At 38.4% G+C, this 16,555-nt stretch overlaps 1 protein-coding gene across 1 annotated transcript in view; it reads right to left on the bottom strand.

The window, feature by feature from the left end:
- Positions 1-16,555, bottom strand: part of KDM4C (lysine demethylase 4C) — a 458,533-nt gene that overhangs the window by 48,501 nt on the left and 393,477 nt on the right. The window lies entirely within an intron of this gene.

Here is a 16,555-nt window from a genome sequence, read left to right as displayed (position 1 = left end):
CACACGACCCTCAGTTTGTCTGCAGCCAAGTCTGTCCCCACCACTAGGAGCAACAGTGAACACCAAACTTTCGGAGCAGACTCCGGGTTTTGTGGTATTGGCATCTGGAGTTCCTAACACGCTATGCATAGATCCTCAATAAAAAAAAAATACCTCTCTTCCGCACTACTTTGGACTCTGGTCTCACCCTAATGCTGATTGCAAGACATGCTTCATACCAATCAACCTAGTTCCCCTTTAAGAAGAGGAGGTGACTGGGTTAAGCTTTTCTTACAACTCAAACCTGTTTCTTGAGATTTACTATTTTTTGCTTGATTATTCTTCTGGAGATTCATGTCACTTCTTGTCTACCTTATGTGTTTTTGTTTCGGTCACCCGATAGATTGAAGGCTTATCTTTTTAGCTTCTGTTTCTGGGTGTTCACTGTGGGTGAATTCATAAGATCATCTTTCTTTTTATCCCAGCTATTTTTGCACTGACGTTTTGGGTTTCCAGCGTGGGTGTGTACTGATTTCCAGTTTAAAGTTTGGACACACCTCACTGAAAGTATATTTCTGATGATCTTAAAGACATTTGGAACTAAAGTCTTATTCTAAAATGCTTGATATTAGTTTTTTAGACAAATATAAATAGTGAAATTGATGCCTAGTAGTAATTGTGTATCTTTGAAAGTTAATTTGTGGAACTGCATAGTGCTAATGTCGATAAATTGTTTTGTGACAAGTATGAGTGAAGCGTCAATAGTCACGAAAATCATATCACACCATCTGAAGAATGATGGGATTGTATAGTCACAGCAACTTGTACACAAACATAAGTGCAAGAGAATGCAAATCGTGAACCAAGGAAAAATACAGAAGTCAACTGGTAGTGTGTCTGAATTAGAGATGCTCGGGCTCAGTTTTCTGAAAACAGAGCTCAACCAAACTTAGGGATTCGAGTAGGCTCGCGATCCGGTTCGGTACTTTCGCGCGTCCTCGGGTCTGAATCGAGGCAAAACGTCATCATTGCGTTGTTGGATCTCCGGGTTTTGGATTCCATAAGTACTTCCCTCCCGAGGAGATTCAGCGCCATTGCTCGCACAGAAACAGGGGTAGCAGTATTCTTGTCACTTGACAAAAATTGACTGGAAATGACTGGAAATTAATGTTACTGAGGTTAATAATAATGTAGGAACAAAAAAAAGTCAAATTGTGTGTTTTTATAAAAAAATAAAAATAGGGATCTAAAACCAAAGCCAAAACACACGAGGGCGGTTTTGCCAAAACACGAAATTAATACAGATTCAAAACTAAAACACGGGGGTCAGTGAACATCTCTAGTCTAAATAGTATAGAAAATACACAATCAGTGGTCATAGTAGAAAATGGTTCCAATAAAGTACCACTTGTCGGCAAAACAGTGCATAAGACAGTGGACAAAGGAGGAAAGAGTGTATGGATGTATGATAAATAAGCACATACACAGTAGAGGTATATGGTACCAGTGAAATTATGGACACACCTATGCAAAGAAGGGTTTTTCTTTATTTTTACTATCTTTCACATTTTAGAATAATAGTAAAGTCAAAATAATAAATACAAATGGAATTATGCAACCCAAAAAAGTTAAACAAATCAAAACGATCTTATATATTAGATTCTTCAACCCTAAGCATTGATAACAGCAGCTCTTAGCATTCTCTCAACCAATTTTGTGTGAATGTGATGACCACCATAATGTAAATAGTTTTGCACAGTGGCTAAGTGGTTAGCACTTCTGCCTTACAGCACTGGGGTCATGAGTTCAATTGGCCTTATCTGTGAGGGGTTTGTATGTTCTCCCCGTGTTTGCGTGGGTTTCCTCCGGGTGCTCCGGTTTCCTCCCACACTCCAAAAACAAACTAGTAGGTTAATTGGCTGCTAACAAATTGACCCTAGTCTGTCTGTGTCTGTCTTAGGGAATTTAGACTGTAAGCCCCAATGGGGCAGGGACTGATGTGAGTGAGTTCTCTGTACAGTGCTGCGGAATTAGTGGCGCTATATAAATAAATGGTAATAATAATAAAATAATAATAAAAATGTAATGTTAGTCTCAATCTGTTATTAGGTGACTTACTATATTATGTGAATAAACAACACAATCATATTGTGACTTAACCATACTTGTTATATACGATTATGTAGTATATCTAAAGACTGATTATTATTTTCTGTTGAATTTATGTATGACAATGTATATTGTATGTAACCTTGTAATGTAATCTCAATGTGAGCTTTGCTAAATGACATGAGTCTAAACCTATGCAAGTGTCATTAATCTGTTGAAATTAGTCAGACCAGGGAGAGATAGGCATCTCTGAGGAGGTTTTTTGTATGCAAAGGATGTGGCCAAAGAACGAGCAGAGGTGAGAACACAGGCCCTGTGAACATTCCAGATTTCAGCACATCCATAGTTCACTTCGAAAGCCCTGTGACATTCTGGAAATCAATCTGTTCTGATTGACAGCTAACCTACAAAGGTGGGGGTGAGAGTTATATGGAAAAAGGGTTTAAAATCTTCTGCTTTAGACATTCCATTTTGCATTTTCATGAGGGGGCCTATCAAGACTGAAATGTTCCATCTTTATTAATTGTGTTCTCACACACATACACCGATTCTTAACTAGTAAGTAGTGACTCTGGTTTATTTCCTATTTTATTTTCTGAAACGTATTTGTGCAACTTATTGTGTGTCTATTTATTAACTTTTTGTAACTAAGCCTTGGAGACATTTTTCGGATTAAAATACATTTAATCTAGCATATTCTCTGTGATTCTTTGTGAATTTACGAAGCCCATGGAGGCTCATGCTACATGTGTGTGATTTAAGTGTGAAACATTAATAAGTGGTTTTGGTGAACGTAAGGACACCATAATAAATCCTTTGTGGTGGCAGAAAAGGTGTATTCATTGTGACTAAGGTGTTGCCAGTCACGGCCAGCTGTTCAGACTGCTGTATGTGGGACAAGCTAGGCGTTTGTGACAAATACAATAGAATAATTTGACAATTACAAACAATTACCTCTCTACTATTTCAAAAGGAAGCCCAATCTGTCCCTCCCCACAAAATATAAAATTAGCTTGAATAGCAAAAAAAATTAGCACAAAAATGTGAAAAATGGTGGGCCCATCAGAGATACAAGCTAGGCACAGTCCTCTTAAGTGTGAAAATTCCACATATTGGCAAGAGCATGGTCACTGAGACTTTATTGACATTGAACTGTAGGAAACATACTACTGTAGTGCTATATTTTCTGAATGATCACAAACTAAGATTACATCAGTCCACAGGGCAGTATCCATCAACAGATAATTTACATTGTGCCAATAACAAAAAAGCATAATGTACCAGAGTGGAGAGGCACTGTCTTTTCTTCCATGCATGATGACAAGAACTAATAGCCGTACATAGTAGAACAGACTAAGTATAAATGAACTAGTTTTTTAAAAACCTGCAGGCAAGGTTCACTTTAAGGATTAGAACTAGGAAGATGATTAGATTAACATAAAACAGCCCTTTAAATTTCACTAGCTTTAAGCAATTTGTACAACCCCTTCCTTTTCCCACATTAAAGGGAAAGGGGGGTGGTGGAGAAGTTGTAACCCACTACGCCATTTACAGAATTATAAAAAGTCTAAAATCACTGTACATTGCAGAGGCATGCCAAATATTTAACATCTTATCCTTTGTTTCCCAAGAAAATTTAATTTTATGATAGAGTGATTTCTGTCAGAAGCAGTATAAATATATTTAATAGAAATATCCCTAAAACAGTGATGATCACCAAAATTATTTTGTATTGTATTTCTTTAAATTTTGCTTTCATTATATCATCAAAAAAAAAGTGCATTATTGGAAGCAGTGATGTTTATTAGGCAAATCATGAATCAGCTTGCAGACTACTCTGCACAGCATTTCAAGACAGATTTACATTATGTTTAAAAGCGCTGAAAAAATATGGCCACTCAAACACACAAGCTGCATAGTTTAATAGGGAGTAGCACTAGAGATGAGTTGCAAAAAAATTATGCACAGCGCAATTGTTTACAGGGGAACAAGCTGATTTGCAAAGTTTCAAAGATCTGGCCATACAATATTCATACTCTGCCTTTTTTATTGTCATTCCGCAAAATAGCCAATCCATGTGGAATTTGTAATATTATGATTAATTTATGGTGTATAAGTACAGCTGAGACATGATGCTGTCAATTCATTCTGCTATATGGTTGGTGTATAATAAGGGAGAAATCAAGCGGAAAAAAATGACAGAGGGAAAATTGCGCGGAACAGTTAGGGCCAAGCTCCCCAAGAAAAATATACAGATTTTCGCATTCCAAATATTTAATGAGGCGAATATTCCACTGAGCAGTTTTGATAATCTCTACCATATTATCTACAGCTTGATTTTATGATTATAGTTAATTGAAGTGTCAGTTATAGGTTTAACATGAAATTGCAAGGTCATTCATTGAAATGCTATGGTTTACTGATATTTATTATGATTAATGATGACTTATAAGTGGACTAATACAATGTATTTTTTTTTTAATTTGTCCTTGGTTAACACCAAAATAATTCTGAAAGTTGGTACATGAACCAATCACTGTTACTTAAAATAAAAACAAACTATAGTTACAAGCTGAAAGTATACAGCAAACAGATATCTTGTTGTTTTGTGAATATATATATATATAGTGCTAGAGCACAATAAAAAGTGCAGAGTATATGTCACTTTTGTTCCATTCACAGAACAGAGTTTGTAACTCAAGCATGAATGGCACAAAATAGTAATCTTAAGGGCCTTTAACAACTGTTATCAAATTACATGCTTTCACTAGTTTTTTTTTGTTTGTTTTATTTAGCTGGTGAATGCATGCAAATGGGTATGGACATGAAACAAATACCCAAGAGCCTTTGCACTTGCAGCAAGCGTAATACCCTGCATATCACAGGTATATTACTGTATGCACTCATTCAAAAAACTACAGTTCCTCAGAGTGTCTCTGGGAAGTTAAATGCAAATTGCATCTGCTATTTTGGGGTGAACAAACTGCAGTGAATGAAATAGAAGGTTCCAGGAGATTCTTGCAGAAAAAGGGAGGAGCCCAAAACGGACTGGCTAGGGAGAGAAGTGGTATGTTTGACTGCTGGCTGAGCTAATAGAGTATCGTCCCTTGAAGAGCCACTGAATGCTATGGCTGAATTATTGTCCTAAAGGATGTTTGCAGCCAGCCCAGAAAGAAGCACCTTGGCCATACAGGAAAAAGACCGAACTTGCCAGTGCCCATGAGGTGTCAGTAGGACTCATATGAAGACAGATCAGTTTATTTTGTTTGCTATGTTCAAGTTATTTAAGTGAGATATAAAACTGTGTTATTAAAACCTCTGACCGGGACTGTAATATTGCTATTGAGAGGTAGTATAGCACTGTCTAAAGGAAAAGTTTGTTCCAGCCAAATCTACTGTATTTAGTTATCTGCAAGCTGACTGGGACATAGAGAACAATCATTTATCACAAGAGTTTATCTTTATTGTATCAGAAATTTGATTGTGTTGTGAAACTGCCTAAATGGTTGCTGATGAGAGGAATTGCAAGTTGTTTAACCCTACAGTTGATGGGATACAGCTGCTTATACCATTAGATGGATTGCTAAGTGGACCCGGAGTCCTTTATACTGAAAATCGTTTATTGTGCAGAAAAATTGCCATTGTTTACGGAGCTCAGGAGTCACACATGCATCAAGGCAACTACTGATTTCAAGTTGTACAAGTAGATAAGCTTCATCTGTCAGCTGAAACTTCGCTTAAACCTGTGGATTACAATTTGCCCTCTTGCGTTTTGTATATCATAAAGTGACCCTAGTCTACAGTCATTCCTTCTAAAGCATCTAACCTAAACAAGTTGGATTAATCCTTGTTGCATCTCTACTGATTATTGTGTCATAGGTATAATATGTATACTTGCACTAAAAGATTGTGATTGGTCTATATTATCTGCTGCCGCAGCATTTGGTGTACTGGTCTAATTAACTGATAGCAACCGGTTGTCTCTTAAAGTATCTATCCATTGAAATCCATTTCACTGAAGCACAGTGCCTACATTTAAAGTGGGATATATTTATTCAGTGACCTATGTGTGGTGTTGATTTATGTTTGCATATTGGTGGACCAAGATTCCTAAAATGTTATTTATTTTGTGATATGTTGAATAATATTGAATGTTAATGATATTGCGATAATACTTCCCTAAACTACCGCTACTTATCTGCTGCTGTGGTAAAACCTTATGCCACAAGCAAAGAGAATAAACCCATGAGTTTATGCAGTTTGAGCCCTGTGTTCCTTGTTTTATTCAATAGATAATAACTATCAATGTGGCGCTTCACTCGGTTAGCAGCTAAATATGTATACCTGAAGCTCCACTGATACTTCAAACATTAACATATATATATATATATATATATATATATATATATATATATATATATATATATAAAACACACATGTATACATACATGTGGCGCTGCCTCTACACACAATAGATATGTATTTAGAGGGTGGACGTGTCTGGTAAGATTTTTTTCAAACACTACTGGGGAGATATTTGCCTCTCTACCATACCACAAGGCCTGTAGAATCCTTCCTTACACTACTTCTGGGGTGCCAACCATCCACCCCATTACACAAGAACCATTTGTGTTGCAGCTTTTCCAGTGCTGTTTACTTGTATTTCCCAAAAAGTAAATGCTTGGGAGTCAATGAATCCTTATACCTGCAAGTGCTTTGTAACTGCTACTACAAAAAACTACCTTCAATATAAGTATTTAATACAGTTACAGCACGATAACGGTTTTAGTAAACATATGAATACTGTTATTTTTCTGGTATAGTAGTAGATTCATCGAGGGTTGGCAGATACCCTCAATTTTGTAGCTGATGTTTCGATTTCTGACTGGCAAAGTGCCTTTTAGAAGACTTTTTTTGTCTTATTGAACTTCGTATAAGTCTGCAAATATACACAGGTCGACCTTCTGTGACAAGGTGTCTCTGAATTAGGTTGGCATTTAACAGTTAAAGTAACCACAGTAGCCTAAGTAAATATTTGTCAAAGAGAGCAGCCACATTGATTTGCAGACATATTAAACAACTTGTAGTAAGTTCCTTGTTTTTAATACTTATAGCAGTGATGGGCAAGCTGATATACTTCAAGGGCCGCATGTGTGGCCCATCAACCTTCAAAAGGTCCGCACATTGCCCTTGATTTCAAGAATGGAGATATAGCCAGAAAACAACACTGACATGCCCACATCACTGATTGCAAAATGCCCCCACATGCCTCTCACTTGCTCCAAAATTCCACCACATACCATGAGAGACACACTTGCCACAACATGCACTCACATGCACTCAGACTATTAAAAGCCATCAGAACCCACATATTCTTCCAAACTCCCCCACATGCCCATCAGACCTTCCCCACATGCCACTTGCATGCCTATCAGAGCTCCCCACATGCCCCATAGATGCCAATCATTCCTCCCCATGGGGTTGTAAGTCTTGCTCTTTATTATTTATTATGTAGGCAAACCAATGTGGCTCTTTCCTTAAGTTATTTAAGCTACTATGGTTACACTTACTGTTTACTTGTACACCAACCTAATAGAGAGATGCATTTGCGCGGCAGATTGGTCTATGTTTATATTTGCAATCTTGTACTAAGTTACTGGGTGTTTTTGCTTATTATATTTTACTCATGCAAATGATACTATATCTAACAGTAAGAACATAAGTAATGCAATGTTTTAAATAGTGGAATTAATAAGTATTATCTGAAAGCATGTCAAAATCTAACAATACATCTATGGTTGCTTTACAGAATCCATTTATGAATGAACAAATATTTGAGTGTTTTTTTCTAAGGTATATTTGTATTTTATTTAACAGTTAAAATGAGTACAAACAATGAAAGTAAAATAGTCAAGATGCTTCACTGCAGCGAGGGGATACAATTTGCCCTTAAATGATTTTTGCTCCTTATAATTAAGATTTGTGTAAAACTAAAGAGGTAAAATTCTGTGAATTGTGTTGTTATTTCTTTTGTCAAATCTACCTTTTTATATTACTGGAAGCTTGTTTTAATCATTTTTTTTTTATATAAACCCATCACTAGATTCAATTTTCAGAGTCGGCCAGCAAATCTATCAAACAGACTTGTTCAAATCAACAGAGAATTGCAGAACTAGCCGTTCAGACAGCATCGTGCACAGACAATATTCAGAAAGCATTTTCCAAAAAGTTTATGCCAGCTTCATTCAAAAACCTAAGCAATTTATCATTAGCATCACCATGTTTACCCACAGGGGCAATATTGTACAAGGCATACAGACAAAAATTAAATGAGCAAAATAGCAACAAATTCATACATTGTGACAGATATAAACCTACTCTAGTTTTCCATTTGTGATATTGTATCAAACTGCAGGAGCACAACGTATTACCGACTCTCTCTCTCTCTGTATATCTATATAGTCACATACTGATTACAAACATATTTCCTGTATCATCTACCATGTACAGTTTTCCATAGAGTCTATGATTAAACTTGGTATGTGAACACGACATGCTGCATAATTATATACGTTTTTAACGTTCCTACAGCACTAGCTGAAATGTTGCATAGCAATCAATAAGCCCTTACATCTCTGGCAACGCATGAGAGCTGTGCCATGCATCACTGTCAAGATTGTCTGTGCTCTTTACGGCAAGGAAAAAAATGATGAGCTTCTGTCAACCTTCTGTAGATTTAGCAAAATGAGAAAAAAACCAAAAAAAAAAACCCCAAAACACGTTGCAATCCATTTCTTTAACCCATGCATGTTTGGAATTTAATGTGAACATAATACTGGGGATAATGAAAAGAAACTATGAGTTCACAAAGATTATATAGATCTGCATGCACGCACAAACAAACAAAGTTGCTTATACAAAGGTGTTTCAATCAGTCAGGGCTGGAATGCCCATCTGGCATTTCTGGCAAATGCCAGAGGGGCCGATGGCTAGCTGGGCCGCTGTGAATTCGTCATCACTGTCTTCCAGGACCTGACTTTCCTTATGTGCACTGTGTTTTTGATTACTACTACTGCACTACTGTATGGCATAATTTGAACATGTTGGCACTACTGTGGCATAATTTGAACCCGAGGGCACTATTTTGGCATCATTTAAAGATGTTGGCACTGCTGTGGCATAAATTGAACCTGGGGGTCCTACTGTGTGGCATAATTTGAAACTGGGGGCACTACCGTGGCACAATTTGAACATGTTGGCACTATTTGAGCATACTTTGAACCTGGGGCACTATTTTTGCACAATTTGAACATGTTGGCACTACTGTGGCATCATTTGAACCTGGGGGCAGTACTGTGTGGCATCATTTGAACATAGAGGCACTATTGTGGCATAATTTGAAACTGGAGGCACTGTTGTGGCATAACTTGAACATGTGGGCACTGCTGTATGGCATAATTTGAACATGGGGGCACTACTGTGTGGCATTTCAATTGGTGGCACTATTGTGTGACATAATATGAACTGGGAGTACTACTGTGTGGCATAATATGAACTTCTGCCAAAGAGCGGTGGCCTAGTGCTTTTTCACGCACAAGGCTTTGTCATTGTCGACTAATGAGGGGGCCCCAAGAAGTTGCTGTACTGAGGCCCAAAATTTCTCTTAGAGGCCCTGCCTGGGAATCAAGAGGGCAGACGTCTCCAGGTAAATAATCTAAATGTTTCCTACCTAATAAAAACTGATGGCTCACGTCAACCCCCTCCATCCCCCTTAATTTGTATACTGTGTTATTTAAAATTAATCGGAAAGATGCATATCAAATTACTGTAGTAAAAAGATTATTTTCCTCTGACCATTTGCTGTAGATAGAAATACTTTTAATGTGGCAATGTAGGTTCAGGTGATCATTCAACAGTTATGTTTTTTTCTGATATATTTGTTAGCGTTTTATTCAGTGTGTAATGATTCATGAAAATTCTGCCATTCCAGCTTAATTGAGAGAAAGGGGTACTTGTTAATTATATGTGTGCAACTACACTGTTGTTGCTATTTTGTGAGAGATTTGAAAACAGCAGAACATTGGTTCCCTACAGTGGCAACCGTATAAAAGATAGTATTGCTGTAGTGTGAGGGTGAATTGGTGGTGGTAATTTTGTAGTGTGTTTGAGAATTAGTATTGTTAGTAAGTGGGGGAGAGTATTGCTACTATGTGGGGTTGATGCTGGTTGCTGTAATGTGGGGTTGTTGCTGTAATGTGGGGGTGATGCTGGATGCTGTAATGTGCTGGGTGATGCTGGTTGCTCTAATGTGGGGGGTGTTGCTGGTTGCTGTAATGTGGGGGTGATACTGGTTGCTGTAATGTGGGGGGTGATGCTGGTTGCTGTAATGTGGGGGTGTTGCTGTAATGTGGGGGTGATGCTGGATGCTGTAATGTGCTGGGTGATGCTGGTTGCTCTAATGTGGGGGGTGTTGCTGTAATGTGGGGGTGATGTTGGTTGCTGTAATGTGGGGGGTGATGTTGGATGCTGTAATGTGGGGGGTGATGCTGGATGCTGTAATGTGGGGGGTGATGCTGGATGCTGTAATGTGGGGGGTGATGTTGGATGCTGTAATGTGGAGGGTGATGTTGGATGCTGTAATGTGGGGGGTGATGTTGGATGCTGTAATGTGGAGGGTGATGTTGGATGCTGTAATGTGGGGGGTGATGCTGGTTGCTGTAATGTGGGGGGTGATGCTGGTTGCTGTAATGTGGGGGGTGATGCTGGATGCTGTAATGTGGGGGTGATGCTGGTTGCTGTAATGTGGGGGGTGATGCTGGATGCTGTAATGTGGGGGTGATGTTGGATGCTGTAATGTGGAGGGTGATGTTGGATGCTGTAATGTGGGGGGTGATGTTGGATGCTGTAATGTGGGGGGTGATGCTGGATGCTGTAATGTGGGGGGTGATGCTGGTTGCTGTAATGTGGGGGGGTGATGCTGGATGCTGTAATGTGGGGGGTGATGTTGGATGCTGTAATGTGGAGGGTGATGTTGGATGCTGTAATGTGGGGGGTGATGTTGGATGCTGTAATGTGGGGGGTGATGCTGGATGCTGTAATGTGGGGGGTGATGCTGGATGCTGTAATGTGGGGGGTGATGTTGGATGCTGTAATGTGGAGGGTGATGTTGGATGCTGTAATGTGGGGGGTGATGTTGGATGCTGTAATGTGGGGGGTGATGCTGGTTGCTGTAATGTAGGGGGTGATGTTGGATGCTGTAATGTGGGGGGTGTTGCTGATTGCTGTAATGTGGGGAGTGAGCCTATTGCTGTAATGTGGGGGTAATGCTGATTGCTGTAATGTGGGAGGCATTCATGTAGTATAAGAGTTTGTTTTATGAATTTTCCTGGTCCTTAAGGTAAACAAGGGAAATGATCAGGTGGGCAGAAGACCATACATAAGTTTGTGCTGGTGCTTCATGTTGCACTGCAACATCGACATCACATCATCGTGCAACATTATCGTGCATGGAGCCCACAACAGGTGGGCCTGTGTGCTGTAAGTGTCAGGGCTGATTTTTAGTTCCATTCCAGCCCTGCAATCAGTTATATACATTTCATCATGGAGCACTTTCAAAATGATTCACAGGGCACAAGTTGCATCACTGCTCACCAAATATAAAGTTATATTTTACAGGTGTGACATGATTACTAACCAAATATAGGAATTAGAGATGTTCACTGACCCCCAAGTTTCGGTTTTGGATCTGGATTAACTTCGTATTTTGGTTTTGGCAAACCTGCCCTCGTGTGTTTTGGTTTTGGATCTATCTTTTTTTTTCTAAAATCATACAATTTGGCTCTTTTTTTGTTCCTACATTATTATTAACCTCAATAACATTAATTTCCAGTCATTTCCAATCAATTTTTGTTAAGTGACAGGAACACTGCTACTCCTTCTGTTTCTGTATGAGCAATGGCACGGGAGACTGGAGGGTGACAAGAACACTGCTACCCGTTTCTGTGTGAGCAATAGCGCTGGATCTCCTGGGGAAGGAGGTACTTATGGAATCCAAAACCCGCGAGATCCGACAATGCAACAACAACGTTTTGCCTCGATTCAGATCCGAGAATGCACAAAAGTACAGAGTCGGCTCGCGAGCCTACTCGGATCCCCTAAGTTCGGGTGGGTTCGGTTTTCAAAAAACTGAGCCTGAGCATCTCTAAAAGGAATATATATTTTACATATATTCATACTACTTGTGTAACAGTTTATATTACAAAACATTTATATTATTTTGTTTGTATTCAAATGTGTCAAAATGCTTACTTCATAAATCAAAGAAAGCAACATCTGCACACCTTGAAAATGAAAAACATGGTTGACTATTGACTTTTTTAACCCATTTTTCAGCTAAAACAATACAGCGAAACCACTCCATTTTCAGAATTGATGAAGCTTTCAAAATCACAATCTGTGGCTTTCAAGCTTGCTATTATTTCCCTCTAGGTGCAGCTCAGAGTATGTAGGCTTATAAGCAGAAGAGGGTGGCCCTGGCCAAATACTGAAAGACTTATAGATCAGTCATCATTGTAGTGTAAATCCCTTTTCAAAATAATGTCTGTCGCTCAGAGTACACTTGTGCTTAGACTCGGTTCACTTGTCAAATACAAAATTTGAGGTCACTGAAAGCCTGGGGGCAGTGCCATCTATTCTCAAACTCATTTTCTACCTCTATTTTGACAGAGAAATTGGATTTTCAAATGTAAAAATAATAAGATGTGCTGAACATAAAGTAACAAAAGCGCCTTGTGTACACATTTTGTTGGGGCACGGCAGTTACAGCCCTCTCAAAAAAAATCATTACAAAATGTTCAGGCATTTTAATTTTGAGAGCAAAATAAAAACACTTGGTTTAGGTTTGCCACATCTACCTGAAGAGCCTCCTAGACTTATGATTTATTCATTTAATTATGTCTCCAATTGTTCTACAGAAAACAAAGGTTGAAACTGCTGTCCTAATAGAAATAAGAAACCATTCTTTTAGGGTTTTGTTTATAATAGATAGTAGCTTCCTCATCTTAAAATAACTGTAGTATTAAAATTGGGATACAAATATATTTAAACACTATTCCATTCAGGAACTTACAAAGTAAATAGTTGTATAGTGGCTACAGTATTTTTCCAAAACATGAGGACCAAATAATTTCTAGAAGCAAATAAGACTGGGGGAACTTGAATTTACTTTACCCTTCAATGCTGAGGCTTCTCTCACCAATGTGCTATGCCTATTTTGACACTTTCTGGACTGGTCACATTCCAACATCAATATCAGTAGTTTGTTTATGCAATACCTACACAATTTATAACTTGTAGTTTTCAGAAAACTTTCAATTTTCAGAAAATAACTTTGGTTTGATTATACTTCCCGACATAGCAAAGAAAATATACCCAAAATGGCAAAAAAGTTGTTGTTTTTTTTCATTCAAATTGCAAGAAAGTGAACTAAAAGCATTTTGTTTTATTCTCTAAACACCAAGAACTACTTTGCAGTTCTTGCTTTGGCATGATTTAGTCTTTTCAAAATAGCAAAAAGCAGGACACTACACATAGATTTTCATGATAAAATCTGCACTTGGAAATGATTATACATTTTTTGCCCGTTTGCACGGTCTTGAATTAAATACATAAAATGTGTAGGAATAATATTGGTAGCCTAACAAGGCATACTGCACCAAAAAAAGGGACCCCTGAATTTTTTGGAGCAGGAAAGCTTAACATTTTCTGCAGTGTAGTGCATTACCGTTTGGTGATCACCAGACAATGTCTACCAAGGGGAACACCATTTGAAAGAGGGGACTATCCTTTTTCAAATGACAGGTTTCTTGGAGCCAGGATGGGGAAGATCTAGGCATTGCAACAACACTCCCCCCATGCTTGGCTTGCTTAATGTTTTCTGTAGTGTAGAGTATTATTGTCTGGTTATTATAAGTGCTCAACAAACAGTAACTACTAACGGGCCACCTCACTTAAAAAAGAGTAGCCAGGATGAGTGTTATTTTCACATCTTTAACCTGAGTGCTAAGGATGAGTGTGGTTTGTGCATAATACTTTAGAGGTATATGTAGAAGATGAGTTCCACGTACTTAGCACTGAATGAGGTTAAAGCACTTTTTTTTTACAAAATATAATGCTTCAAACAATTGCTAGGGCACAAAGAAGGTTAACTACATGTGATAAAAAAATCCATATATCTCAAATAGTATCCATAAATTATATGAAGGGTTATGCAGAAAAACATTTTAAACACAAACAAGTGAAATGTCACATTTTTTTACTGCTGTGTTCGATGGAATGCTCTCCTGCTGGCACTGCAATGGCTCTATGGTTCTTATCTCCGCTTTCACAATCAGGAGCAGTTCAAATTCAGACAACACTATGTCAATAATAGAGTGCAGTGTTTGAACCTTACCTCCCCTGCTCTAGGTTGTCAATGTCTGGACAAGAACTCTTACAGGTATGACAAATATTAAGTTTTTCCATATGTTATCCATACAGCAATAGTGCATAAAATATCACAAATGTATAGATAAGGGGCACCCAGGAAACCGAATCAAAAGAGTCAAACGGAAAGCAATGGTAAGGATGGATAGCAGGGTCTGTATGGTAGGCAGAAAACAGCAGAGGTCAAAACTAAATCAGGGAAAAAGGAACACAGGAAACAGATACACCGACACTCGTCAGGAAGACTCAATAATCTGGCAAGGTAACCTTGCATTAACCGGTTCTTGTAGCCGCAGGTATACACCCCGGCACCTGCATTATTCATAAAGATACAAATAGTATTAACGCTTATTCTGCTTTTGTTTTAGACCAACTGTCAATCTAACAAATATCTGAACAATAACTCATACTTGCCAACTCTCGCTGACATTCCGGGAGACTCCTGCATTTCACGTGAGTCTCACGGACTCCCGGGAGAGTGTGGCAATCTCCTGAATCTGCCCACTTCACTAGGAAGTGGGCAGAATTAGGTCCAAAACGCCGCGATTCCCTGCGTTTGGCCCTGCCCCTGCTGTAAAATGACGCAAACGCGGCATTTTACAGCAGGGGGCGGGACCAAAATGACGCAACTTTTGGAGCCCCGTCCCCTTCACACCCACCTCCCCCGGCAGGCTCCCGGAAGCCAACTTTAGAAAGTTGGCAGGTATGCAATAACTTAACTAGCAAAATACTGATATAATACCTTCTTAATTATATAAGCAACTCTAGCCTCTGAGCCTCACCTGCCATCACAGCTGACAGTTTATGATACACATTAAATGCTTTGAAAATATTAATATAGGAAATATTTTGTCGAAAAAAAGTAAATATAATTAAAATTGATCAAACTTTGCAACTATTAAAACTTTAAACGTTAAAATTTCTTGTCGAGATGTTCACATACAATGTCCAATGTTTTGTATTGTGTTGTAAAGTTAATTACTTGGAGCTTTAAACTGGGTTTCTCCTAGATTAGGGTTTTAACCTGGTATCTTCTAGAAACATCCTTATAAACATGCCACTGAACCAGTTTTCTGCTGTTCTGTTTCTCTGAGACGTTGACAGAACCTAATTAGATTTTTGCATCTGTTGTCATTCTGTGACCAGTCTGGGGAATTGGCTGCCTCTATAAACTGGGTATTCATCAAATACATATATTATCTTTTTATAAAAGATTTGACTCAACCAAAAACTCAACCACATCCAAATTTGCAGATTAAACTTAGCAGGGGTGCTAATTGTTAGATTGTTTATTTGATTTTAGTTCCTGAAAGTAATAATGACAGGTAGTGGACAAAAAACAAAAATTAAAACAGCAGGGAAAATAAGAGACACAAAGCATATTGATATCAAGAACTTCCCAAATCAGGTGTGGTCATGTGTCAATTAAGCAATCATCATCATCCCAGCATGGTCAGGGTAATGTATAAAAGTGTTGTACTGCCCTAGTTGTCTATAATTATGGATAGCATGGCTGCAAGAGGAGACCTCCGCGACTTTGAAAGAACGGTGATTGTTGGGGCACATTTGACAGGATCATTAAAGACTAAGACTAGGTACACACTGAAGAATTTTCCAACTAATGTATTATCTACAACGAATTTACGAACGACTGAAGGTCCGATCACTCGGGCGATTCATGCGTACACACCGACATGATTTACCTTCAGATCTGTGCTCTTCATCTGGTCCTCTAGTCGTTTGGAAAATGACAGAACAATAGTCACTCATTCAGGTTACACTGATTAAAACTGCCTTGTTACAGCTATCCAAATGTCCTTACGAATTTCGTTAGCTTCTGTGACTCTGAAATTACATTTTCAGTGTCAGAATGAATGAACAAACTATTCCATCTACAGTACTCTCTACATTTAAGTCATCGGGACATGTTCATTGCCAACATCAGTTGAAAAGACCATGACTCTGTAAACTTTCCAGAGACCGT

This window comes from Mixophyes fleayi, chromosome 1 (genome assembly GCF_038048845.1).
Source record: "Mixophyes fleayi isolate aMixFle1 chromosome 1, aMixFle1.hap1, whole genome shotgun sequence".
NCBI lineage: Eukaryota > Metazoa > Chordata > Amphibia > Anura > Limnodynastidae > Mixophyes > Mixophyes fleayi.
This window is presented reverse-complemented; position numbering and strand designations above follow the sequence as displayed.